The following is an 8,756-nucleotide window of genomic DNA, read 5'->3' on the forward strand; positions in this document are numbered from 1 at the left end:
ATCAACAAAAATCAAATTAAAATGGGAGTTGCTAGAATTGTAATTATTATGCGTAAAGAAACGGGGACTAAAAAATGAATAAAAAATGAAAAAAAAAACAAAAATTCCGATGGAAGAAAAATTACATACATCAATGAGAAGTATATGGCTCGAGTATTAAAAATAACATTGATATGGGGAGATTATATAGTATGGATTGTAAGCATAATATTGGAAATGGTTTAAAATTTCAGCATTCAAATTTTAAAATGGGTGGCAATCTATAAATGGAACAAATATGGTGATATTGTAAAATATTCTTAATGTAAATTAATCGTTAATAAATTAATACTCTTTCCCTAATCAAAGTATTTCAAAATTTATGAGGGCCCATTTGGATGGAAGGATTTGGAGGGGCATTTCAAATACATAATAATAGATCCATTACACTATTGTTTTTTGAGCAATTGTGGTGGATTTCAAAATGACTCCAAATTGGGGTCATTTCAAGTCCCTCCATCCAAATGGAGCCTTAATTAATTTAAAGTAAATTTAGAAAATTACAAAAATTAGCTTCATATTACTATTCAGTAAAAATAATCATTCGGTGAAATTAACGCACCATATTTATTACATATTTCAAAATATTACATAGATTAGTAATATATTTGTCTTAAATAATTGATATGTGTGCGCGTAAATATTGGATAATGATACACATAAATGGGCCATTTTTTTCTGCTATAATTCACCTATTTTTTTTTAAAAAAATGGGTAGTTTTTTGGATTATTTCAGAACTACAATAAAGCGTCATTTGAAATTACACCTTATAACAGTTGTTGGATTGGGCTTTCATCAACGGTCCACTGGGCTCTCATCAACGGTCCACTGTCCTGTTTTGTCTTCTAAATCGAATGGCCAGACTTAAACTGGACGATCCGACATCTCTTAAAAGGCGTCATTTGAAATGACAACCTTTGACCGCCATACAGGATCAACACGTCACTCACAATGACGCCTTTTAAGATCCGTTTGTTGGCGCCAGATTTCTGTTAGTAAAGATTGAAGAAATCCGCCATACGTCGAAATTAAAGATTGGCAAATATTTGTTTTTCATGTTTATTTTGGAATTAATTAGAGTCCTATTTTTGTAATATTGTTATTAGGACTTAGATTTATTTCCATGTATTATATTCTAGTTAGGTATCTTTTGTACTTATCTAGAATAGAAGTAGAAATCGACTAGGATTCTATTACCTAGTTAATCGATTTCTTAGGGCCCAAGTTAGGTTTAGGGTGGTGGATTTCGTGCGTATATAAGGCCCTCAACCTCATATGAGTCCCATGGAGCTTTAATAAGAAAAATCCCATCATAAATGCTTTGAAGGGTGCAGCCCCGTCGGCATACCAGGTGTGGTAACAGACCAGGTTTCTTCTACCAGGCCATAAAGAAGATCGGCGTTTCGGGAGAAGTGCTTAAAAGATCTCGGGAGAGGTCGATCCGCCGTTTGAAGGGAGTTCAACATTGAAGGAAGTCCAAGAGTGCGGATGGAGGAATTGCGTTGATTATCAACAAGTTCGAGTCGTGTGCAAGAATGGCGTATCACATAAAGAGGGAGTCTTTAGTGTTTTATTAAGTCCTATTAATGTACACTTAAATCTGAACTAGTTTTGCAAGTCCTCGTGGATGTAGGGTACGTTTGTATCCGAACCACATTAAATTCTTGTGTTTTTTATTCTGCTTTTAGTAGGTTAATTAATGTGATAACACAAGAATATTGTTACCACACCTAATGTTGTAACACGTAGTTTGTCTCAACAGTTGACTAGATTTCCATAGGCATTTAAAATCAACACCGTTGATTTTGCTTATATCAAACGGCAGGAATTGAGCTGAATTTTTTTTATTTTCCTTAATTCTTTTTATTGTTGTTAAATTGGAATACATAGTTGAACTTCAACTTTAATTTAATTATATGTTATAATTTAAATTTTGTCCTTTATTTATTTATGTAATTTGTTTGTAATTAAGTATAAAATAATACAAAATTAATCAATTAACCTAAAAAATAATTAATAATTTCTTGCATAAGTTACATATAAAGAACTATTTTGTCAAATATACTATTTTTTTAAATTTTGTATTTTATTAAATTAAATAATAAAATGCCTAATTATTAGGAAATATTTTTTTATCTCCAAATCCTTTAATTTATTTAATTTTTTGTTTATTGAATAACTAAAATACTAAAAAAATTTAAAAAATTAACCAACATAAAATACAATAATAATATTACCAATAACGGTGAACTCAGGTGCCACATCTCAGGGGCCTTTTAATCCTGTGCACTCTACCAACTTGTTCATCCTCATCATTTTCGTTATCACTCGATGAATCTACGGATCGAGAATAAGGAATAAGTGTCATCAGACGATCTACCAGTTGCGATGTAGATGTAAACATGTGAAGACCCCGTCTTCCAAATTCATATTCGGATTATAGTAGGGGTATTGGGTGCATAGATCTGCATCAACGGGATTATAATTATACTAACGACTGTAGATAGTATTAAAAATCAAATCAAAGGTACTAAACATACCTGATTGAAGTCTCTATGATCTAGAATGTGTATAATTATCGAATGTCGGATACTATGCATGATAAGAAGTTCTTGTCTCACCATCGTGCATCTCCGTAAACCTAGGAGGCACCGTGATTGAGGCATCTGAGACAGTGGTATCTTAGTCTGAGTAAGAGACATCTCTGATTGAGGCATATCCGAAGGTCCGTGTTGACACTCCAAGACGTTAAGACATGTTATGAGCGTCAGTAGATACGAACGATAGCCATCCCGTGGCATGTCTCCGCCATCAACATAAACAATCAACTATCGAAGCTGCTGAATCTGAAATAAGTTATAAGGAATATTTTATTTTTACAAGACATACATTAATAAATATTATATAATAAACATAATTTTATAATAAATAAATTTGAATACGTACCATTGTATCCATTGAAATCTGACATCCAACCTGAAATCTTGTACGGTCAGATGGGGTAATTGGTAATATGAAACGACGCGTGTGCATTTCATACCACTCAAAATAACCCTCTTCGGTAGTGGGACCGTCACTGGAATATGGATAATCAATAATATAATCGACTCTAGTTTCCCAAGAATTAACATAAGAAGCATTTGTAAGACTCCAATCTCGGTTGGTAGCACATGTACGGTTAGCATTGACGTGGGTTCGAAAATCTGCCTAGGTATTTTCAGGAGGTTCAGGTATGGTTTGTATCATCCCGAAATGGCGTACTACTCTGTCTGGTCAATGCATCTCCACAATTGCGTAGCATATCAGGGGGACTCTCGATGTCCATATACCATAGCAGAAGATCGTCGGATCACCAGTTACAGTCTGATATTCTGGATCATCCAGATCATATGGCATCCATATAAACTGATGTGGGAGCATTTGATCCAACATCATCCTAAAAATACAAAGAACATGTGCACCAGTCTCAATGAAGTTGATATGGTTGGTCCATCTGTGATGTATTATTATATATTAAACTAAATACAACAATAAAGATAAGGGTTAAATACAAAAACACCCATGTACTATGAACTTTGTATCATATACCCCATATACTGCACATAAATACAAAACCCCCTCTTACATTACATTTTTTTCTGAAATATGACGAAAATACCCCTACACACACATAAAATTAAAAATCTAAGTAATTAAATGTTTTGAATAAAAAAATAAAAATATCAAAATTTTCCAAGTAAAATTGACCGAAAATGATAAAAAAAAATAGTGGAAAATGGCTCAAACAAACCCTTATATTTATAGGCTTAGCAGGGGTATTTTCTTCATATTTTGGAAAAAATATAACAACAGGGGGGGTTTTTGTACTTATGTGTAGTATAGGGGGTATATGATACAAAGTCCTTATCACAGAGGTGATTTTGTATTTAACCCTAAATAATGTACAAAAACTTTAACATAAATTTTGTAATAACATTTGAAACCAAAACAGTGCACCATAAGGTGGTACAGGAAACTCATAACCCGCATACTCAAGTATCATGCCCCATTTTCCCAGAGTGGGTATGGGCCTCGATGGAGGTATCCGCATCCATGCCCATATCTGTTAAATAATACAAGAGTAGACATTTTTTATAATATGAATTGCAAATTAAATGTGTTAATGAAATAAATTATATAAATAATTCATATGTTACCTGTAATAATTGAAGAGGACCAATGATTTCTTTTGCATATGGCTTAGATGCTTTGCATAACTCGTGGTAGATGATTGATAAATTACAACTACCCCAACTATATGTTAGAGTAGGTGACTATTAAGTGTTCGTTTTGCACCATTTTTACTTATCGAATCTTCGAGTTTTGGTTTTCGTTCGTCCGAGTTTTCGGCTCTTTGTATATATTATGTTGTTTTTTTTTTATTTATATTTTAGGTAAAGAGAAGCTATTTTTTTCGATTCGAAACGATTTTGGAAGCCAAGCCGAGAATCAAGCCAACCACGTGATAACTTTCGAATACGACCTCCGATTGAGCTGATTCAAGCGGCCTTCCAAAGCCCAATTCAAAATCTACAACTTTTGTGAAATGCAAAATTGTCAAATTCGGGCTACAAAAAGGTCAAAACAGTGTTTGAAGTTGACGTAGAAGCCCAGATCGCGATCCAGCCTTCATGTATCGCGATCTGAGGGGCCTTACAGAAGGTTTTTTGGATCAGGACCCAGATCGCAATCCAGCCTTCCTGTATCGCGATCTAGGGATTCTCACATAATTTTTTTTGATTAAGAACCAAATCGCGATCCACATTCCCGTATTGCGATCTGGCAAGGCGGTGCACAGTTTTCTAGGCTTCCAGATCGCGATCCAAGAAGCCAAGATCGCGATCTGGGCACATAAATCGAGACCATATATTTTTCTTTTTTTTATTAATATAAATAGAAAGTCTCTTTTTCATTTTTTGATCTCAAGACCTCTTCAAAGACATTTTTTTGGTTTTCGCCAGTTCTTCGCGGGAAGCTTCGACGAGGGTTTCGACTCGGATTTTACATAAGCTTTTTCTTTAAGTTTACGTTATGATTTCTCGTGTTCTCCATTTTTTATGTTATGTTTGTAATGAACTAAACATTTTATTTTAGGGAAATGAAACCTTGTATATATTGGTTTTGATTTCCAGATCTGTGATCTATTTGTCGTTCTTTGATTCTGTTTATGTTTTCCTGTATTAAATGTTTTTTTATTATTTGGCCAACATTTGATATGATTCTAAATGTGAATGAACTCGAGAGAGGATTTCTCGTTTGATTTTAGGAAAACATAGCTCAGGTTGTGGAAACAGAGATGTGATGCACCTCGGGTAGCCCTTAAGGACTTGACCTAAATGCTCTCTTAATATCAGGTTATGAACGGAGACGTCGGACCTGTGGGTAGACTCTAACTACATTATAGACGGGGGTTAGGGTATTTTAGTGTCTGGGTTAGCGAACTGATAAGTGTTCATTTTGCACAACTTTTACTTATCGAATCTTCGAGTTTTAGTCTTCGTTCGTCCAAGTTTTCGGCTTTATTTGTACATATTATGTGTTTCTTGTTTTATTTATATTTAAGGTAAATATAAGCTATTTTTGCCAATTCAAAACGATTTTGGAAGCGGAGCCGAAAATCAAACCAAACATGTGCAAAAGTGTATATTCGCGGGTTGTGGCATTGTTTCGTATTTCAAGCATAACTTTTTCATACAACCTCTGATTGATGTGATTCAAGTTCCCTTAGAAAGATAACTTCAAGATCTACAACTATTGTGAAATGCGCAATTGTCAAATTCTGGCTAAAAAAGGGTCATAACAGTGTTTTAAGTTGGCGCAGAAGACTCGATCGCAATTCATCCTTCCTGGATGGCGATCTGGGGGTCTTACAGAAGGTTTTCTTGATCAGGACCCGGATCGCGATCCAGACTTCCTGGATCGCGATCAGGAGGGTCTCACATTACATTTTTTGATCAGGAACCAGATCGCGATCCACCATTCCCGTATCGCGACCTGGAAAGGCGGTGCGCAGTTTCCAAGGTTGCCAGATCGCGATCCAAGAAGCCCAGATCGCGATCTGGGCACATGAAGACAAGATATTTTTCTTTGATTTCCTACTATTAATAGAAGGTCTCTTTTTCATTTTCGAAAGATCTAGACACATGAAGACATATCTCTCGACCTTTTGCTTCGGTTTTCGTCAGTTCTTCGCGGGAAGCTTCGACGAGGGTTTCGACTCGGGTTTTTCATAATCTTTTCTTTACGTTTTGTTTATGATTTCTCGTGTTCTTCATTTTGATGCTATGTTTGTAATGAACTAAGCATTTTCTTTTAGGAAAATGAAACCTTGTATATATTGATTTTGATTTCCAGATCTGTGATCTATTTGTCGTTCTTTGATTATGTTTATGTTTTTCTGTTATAAATGCTTTCGATTGTTTGGCCAACAGTTGAATTGATTCTAAAGGAGAATGAACTCGAGAGAGGATTTCTCATTTGATTTTAGGAAAACATAGCTCGGGTTGTGGAAACGGAGACGTGATGCACCTCGGGTAGCCCTTAAGGACTTGACCTAAATGCTCTCTTAATATCAGGTTCTGAACGGAGATGTCGGACCCGTGGGTAGACTCTAACTACACTGGAGACGGGGGTTAGGGTATTTATTTTCTGGGTTAGCGAACATAGAATTGACAATAGATTCGGATTTGTAGATCTTTATGGATAGTACACTCGTGGATTTTACCCTAGAAGCCATCACACGTCGAAATTCCTCGTTTTTACTGGCGGACCGTTATTTTTAGTATTTTTTTCCTTTTAGCTTCATTTCATCCCCCATTCTTTCATTCGTCTAGATAAAGTTTATGATAGTATAATTACGGTACTTGGTAGATTTAGGAACTTAATTCCATGTGGATCGATATCTGGAATTCACTATTCTACAAAAAGCGATACCGTACACTTGCGGTTTTTTATACGTAGGTTTTACGCGTATCACGAACATAGAATTGACAATAGATTCGGATTTCTAGATCTTTATCGATAGTACACTGGTGGATTTTACCCTAGAAGCCATCACACGTCGGAATTCCTTGCTTGTCCTGGCGGACTGGTGTTTTTATTATTGTTTCCTTTTAGCTTCATTTAAGAACTTGGTACTTGGTAAATTTAAGAACTTAATTCCCTGTGGATCAATATCTGGAATTCACTATTCTGCAAAACGCGATATTGTACACTGTGGTAATCTATACGTAGGTTTTACGCGTATCAGTGACCAACAAGACAACTTGTGGCTGTGGTCTTTCAATTTATTTTTGTAATAAATAATCCATTTTCGTATTAGTGATAAAACACCTTGGCATTCTATATTTTTGTCCCTTATTCAAACATAGATATAGTCCTTACAGTTATTACAATTACTTATAATTGATATTTTAGGATCGTGATATATTTACTTAAGTATTATAATTGTTAAACCGTGTTCCTAGTCGAAGGGTTACGCCACCAATGAGGATATTGGCATTTCCCATTAAGAGACTAGTACTTAGTGTATGTGTACTGCGTCTCATCAGTAAACGGTATTGTGATAACGGCATGCATAAGTGGGTGCTCGTAAGTTGACGAGTTCATTGAACTCCCACATCCTAGAAATCTCTAAGTTGTTCTCAATAATCTAGTAGAGATCTCGATGATATAGTTGTACACCATTAGTCCTTAAGACTTAAAAATCACCGTGACTTCACTAGAGGACCTGATGTATTGTGACCTTTCCCTGAGTTCCACTGAGGACCGCCCCAAGGGCCAGTGTCCGTGCAGTCCGAAATCTAGTGGGAGGTCTATGCATTGTAGTCGGGGATTCGATCGCTAGAATAGTCTTGGATGTCCTGTGTGTTCTCATAGTTTGTAATCTTTAAGTCTCTGGCCAGAGCTGACCAAGTGATGATTAGGGAATTCGATTCTCTAAGTCATAAACGTACCGGTTACAATAGTTAGAACGATCGCACAGTAATTGAACTACAAAGGAAGTCTCGATGAACCAATGCCTCCAGTTCAATCGGGACAAATGAATTGAAGGGATCGTACTGTACATTAACTATATCACACGGTTCTTGCAGGCACTTCATTTGTATCTAGGGAATCATGACGCGTAGTTGCTAGACGCCAATCTTGATTCGTTGGGTGATTAAGTTGAAACGAGCTTCATCTTAATTGTAACTCTAGGGACCAGTTTAAACCACAAAGAGTTGTGGACCCATGGCTAGCTTACACCTGAACCATCGAGGGTCACACTATTCGTGCACTCGAGTTCTTTGACTAAACGGTCAAAGATAAAAAAAATTAATCTTTGCATATATTGGAAGTCAATATGATTGAGCCCAACATACATAATTTGGAATTATGAATGAGAATAAGAAAAGGAAAGAACTAGGCAAACATCTTATTGGACTTTCTAAATTAGGAATTTTCAAAATTTAGACGGTCCACTGAATTAGGGTTTCCAGTTTTAGAAATTGGAAATCGAGAATTGGCATTCGTAATGACGAGGACATTTCAATGATTCCGAAAATATAATTGTTATAATTTTCCAATCATTGAGTTGTGAGAAACGAGCGAAGAAAGACTAACGAACTTAAGCTGTTGGGCCCGGTCCAACTTAAGCCCGTCAGGGCTTTTATACAAGACACTATAAATATAAGAT

Source organism: Erythranthe guttata, chromosome 8 (assembly GCF_056151865.1).
Source record: "Erythranthe guttata isolate IM_541 chromosome 8, IM_541, whole genome shotgun sequence".
Taxonomy (NCBI): domain Eukaryota; kingdom Viridiplantae; phylum Streptophyta; class Magnoliopsida; order Lamiales; family Phrymaceae; genus Erythranthe; species Erythranthe guttata.